The 4,594-nt window shown below is 40.8% G+C and overlaps 1 pseudogene; it reads right to left on the bottom strand.

Annotated features, from left to right (window-relative positions):
* Positions 1-1,112: 1,112 nt before the first annotated feature.
* On the bottom strand, positions 1,113-2,676 carry LOC113925477 (annotated as a pseudogene).
* Between the last annotated feature and the right edge of the window lie 1,918 nt (positions 2,677-4,594).

Below are 4,594 nucleotides of genomic sequence, written 5' to 3' on the forward strand. Positions count from 1 at the left end.
GATCCTGAAAAGATAGTTTTGGTGTGTCAGACCCTGCCTGCCCCTGGCCTCTCTCTCCCTCCTTTCCACATTTTCAAGGGCCAACTGACCCCCTGACAGGCTCAGTCCTGCCTCCTCAACAGTTGTCTTTTTAACCAAAACGTCTCATCACAGTGACCCACTTCACATTGGCCTGGCCCTGGCCTTGCCTTTTCTAGCCAAACAATGGGTTTTGACCTTGAGTATTGGACTTGAAATCTTTTATTTCTTTCATCACCTTCTGTCTTGCTCCTGCCGGTCTCTGGGTATGGGCAGAGGAGTCAGAGATGCTAAGTTCTGGCCTTTGCTTTGTGTTTATTAGTGGAATTACTTCAAGCAGATTTGTTCTTACAAGTCTTGGTTGCTCACCTATAAAATGGGGATAATCATGAAACCTATCTCAGAGGTCAGTATGAAGATTAAATAAGGTACAGTATGTAGAGCACTTAGCACAGAGTCCATAAAAACTGCTCAATAACTTTAAGCAATTAGTACTAATATCAATAAAATATATACAACAGTACAGTGATTCTATTTACATATAAGGGTCTTTTCCCCCAAACTGGATTGTAGATTTTTTTAAAGTGAGAGGTTATGTTAGAAAGGGTTTTCTAATCTCCTTCAGAGCTAAGCCAAATATAATAAGAATGAATAGAGTTCTTGATTGACTTGAAACCAGAGCAAGGTAAAAAATAATACCCTATTACTAGGGCTCAGATTAGAATCTTGTACATGCATGCTGAGAAAATAAAGGATAAGTCAATTTTTGGAAAGCAGGAATTGTGAGCCCACACAATGCAGAGTACTGTTACCTACAACCTCTCTCTCTCTCTCTCTCTCTTTTTAAGAGTGGAATTTAATCTTTATTTACAGGACACTGCAAGAGAGGAGTTTCCACATAGAAAGAAGAAACCAGCTGAGAGGAAGAGCTTCATACAGGTTGTACAGTTTGGAACTGGTCAAGTAGAGTTTCGTTGTAAAAAGTGCTACAATAACAAAACACATTTAAAAAGAGTTCTTAGTAGAGAAATGGTAAGACAAACTTCTACCAAACAGAGTACACAACAAACAACTTTCTGCCTCAGCTGTACAATCTAAAACGTATGAACTTGGAACGTATAGCCTTCAGAGGTAGTTTCTGGCACAACATTCTGATCTTCCTCTTCCTCTACAGAGAAATACTTCTCAATCAAGTTTAATGAAGCTTTGTACATAGACTCATTTTCATGGTTTTGTAGAGCTTCAATTTTGTCTAAACCTCCACATTCTTCAATTATTATACTAAGTTTCTCAGTTTCACCTAGTTTCTCAGCCTCCTGGAAGATGTTTGAAATGGCATCCAGAATAACCAGAATAATTTTGGGTCTTTTGCAGTTAAGAGGTTCATCAATGGTTATATTATGCCACGATGAACGAGGTATACAATCTGTTCAACTGTCCCACCACTTGTATAGTTGGTCATACATAGCCCAGCTTCCTTTTGTCTCTTAAAGTCTGCCTTAGAGAGAACCCCGACGAGAAATGGGACTCATCCATGATTCACAACTTGCTGTATCTGGTCCTGGCGACCAGCTGTGATGTTTGACATTGTCCGCATAGCTTCCTTCTGAATATTAGTTTTGGGGTTCATCGGGAGTCTGGGAAAAACAGCAAGTGCTCCTGCATCTATTACAACCTGAGTCTGTTCATCTGTCCCAGTGACAATATTTCCTAGGGCTCTTAGTGCAGGAGTCACAATGGGCAATTCAGTAGCTCCTAGAAGCTTCCCAAGCTGGGGCACAACTCCTGTTTTCACAACCATTTCAGTCCGTTCATTTGGACCATCAGTAAGGTAGGAAATGGCCCAGCAGGTATCTGCCAATACTTCTGGATCATCATGATGCAGGAGACGAACTAAGGTAGGAAGAATCTGCTCTACAGCATCTAATGGGGGTGCAGGATTCCTGTTGCGACAAAGTTTTGAAAGTGTCCAAGTAAGGTTACGTAAGTAACCACATGCTAAAGATGACATATCAGGAACTGCAAGGAGAGCCAATAGTGGGTCAACTGCACCATACTTGATAACCAAGTCTCGAAAAACTGAACCATCACCTGCAATGTTTCCTAGAGCCCATACAGCTTGTTCACTGATGTGGGCATGGGAAGATGCCAACAGAGAAGTGAATGCTGGGATAGCACCTCCATCTACCATAGCCTTGGTCTGTTCTGACGTCCCAGAAGCAATGTTAGTGAGAGCCCAAGCAGATTCAAACTCAACGGGACTACAATCAGTTCTGCCCAAGGACACAAATTCTGGAATCAAACCAGCCCGGATTATGTTGTCTATGGGGGGCTGTTTTTCCCTAGAAAGCAGTTTCCTAGCAGCTTGAGTAGCCTGGAGCTGACTTTCCAAATTATTGCTATTTATGCCTTTGACAATGTCATCAACAGACCAATTTACAGTGCCCTGGTTGTTGCGGTTTTCCGTAGTGGAGTGGTAGCATCATCAGGAAATGAGCTTACATTTCTCCTTTTCAGCATCTGGTCATCCTTCTTAGCTTTCCTCAGCTCCACATTAACTTCTATTTGGCGCTGCCTCATTTCTGTACTGTCTTTCCCCTTGTTCTTGAATCTGTTAAGGCGGGCGATTGGTGAATTAGCATTCTCGTTGGTGGACATGGTTATGAGACAAAGGGAGAAAGACAGCCGGCTCAGGCTTCCACAGGAGGCGGTCCAGGGCCCGCAGGCTGCGGGACAGCTGCCCTCAAAACGTCCACCACGGATCACCCCAAAGACAGTGTTACCTACATCCTCTCTTGATCCCAGGGCATGCCAACTACGAAGGACTGAGCTAGGTCTTCAGCTGGTCCTCAGTCACTAAACACTCTGCAGGACCCTGCATTGAAATTGCATGCAAGCTGTCAGATAAAATATTCAGAAAGAATTGCTTAGTTTATACACAAAGTATTCTTCAAACTGGTGTAAATAAAACAATCTTGCTCATCATTGTTGACTCCTAATTATTAATTAGACTATCTAGCAAATGTAAGACCCCAACAGGCATAGCTTTTCTCCGTCAGATACTCAGAAGAAAACAGCTGTCAGAGTGTAACCCTGATGAAAAAAAAAGGTGGGGGGGATAAAAATGGATATAAAGGGGCAGTGAGAGCAGCACACCTCAAACACCACTAGTTAAAAAACAACTCTTTGGGTGTTTAGGTGTATGGAAAGTTTTTTTGTTTCAGTACAATGTAGTTAATTAACACAGATTTATGAAATCCTTTCTTTCATCGATGAGCGCTGGCAGACTTGAGATACACGGATTATATTTCAGAGTACTGAAATTCAAAAGGCAGGAAAAAGTCCCAGGAATAGATTCTCAACAATAATCACAATTTTTAGTGGTTTAGAGACTTATCCTGCCATTTTTCTTCGATCGCCTTTAGGCATCCAAATATGTATTGCCTTCTAGTCTTTTAACTAAAATCATCTTCAAAATCTACATCAGTTGTCTTGGAATGTAGCCAGAGAAAGGAAAGGTAAAACTATGATGCATATACTTAATATTGGTAATTTGGGGAGTTTGAATATGTTGTTAGCCTCAAAGATGACAATCACTATTACATTGAAATTTTGCTCATGATATTTAAGGGACAACCCTGTAAATTCTATGGGAAGAAATATTTTGCTTGCTTGTGTTTTATTGCATGGATAAAACAACACTATCTTCACTCATCATGGGCTTTACTGTTAACTATAAAAAGTGAAGACTGGATTTTTTCCCATGATTTTCTTTATTTCAACTATTTGTTCCAATATTTCCCAGGTATTTGTATTTATCTCTAACCCCCTTTTATGGTAATTTTACACAGCATTTGTTGCAAGGAACACTGTAGGTTCCAGAATCAGGTAAAAAACGTAATTTCTTTTTAAAAAACAAAACAAAAGTTCTTGCACTGAAAATCAAAAGTTGAGCAGGGATTAAATCAGTGCCTGTTTTGGAATATCAGAAATGATTGCCTGAAAGAAGAGCTTTACAAACATAGTTTTTTTAAAGCTGATGTGTTTGGTGGTATCGAAAAGTATTGGATGTAAGCATGTTCAGGCAATGTTTATTGACATGAAGGAAGCAAAGCGTGGGACACTCAGCTTGCTGGTTAGCCAGCTGGTAGGAGATGAAATATGTACTTCCCAGGAGGGTCCCAGATCATCTTGTATGTGTTTCTACAGCTGCAATTGTGTGCGTCCAAATTGTACTTCCCTTAGAGGCTAGATAGTATTTTTCATGCCACCTTGTCTCTATCCTGCCCCATGTTCCCTTCTAACCCAATCCTCTCATTGCAGGATGGAGCTCTAGGTGACCAGGACCAACCTGGGATACTTAGATGTCATTAAGTTAGTCTGGAAGGAACGCTACTCAGTAGAGTAGCATGCCTGGTTCCTAGCCTCACCCCTTATACCCGCTTCTTCCTTGGCCATTCCTCCCTTTGATTGGTGTATGACATATATCAGCCAACATTTCTTTTTTTTTTTTTTAAAGATTTATTTATTTATTTGAGAGAGAGAGAATGAGAGAGAGAGAGTACATGAGAGGGGG

The sequence above is a fragment of the Zalophus californianus genome, chromosome 2 (genome assembly GCF_009762305.2).
Source record: "Zalophus californianus isolate mZalCal1 chromosome 2, mZalCal1.pri.v2, whole genome shotgun sequence".
In the NCBI taxonomy this organism is placed as follows: domain Eukaryota; kingdom Metazoa; phylum Chordata; class Mammalia; order Carnivora; family Otariidae; genus Zalophus; species Zalophus californianus.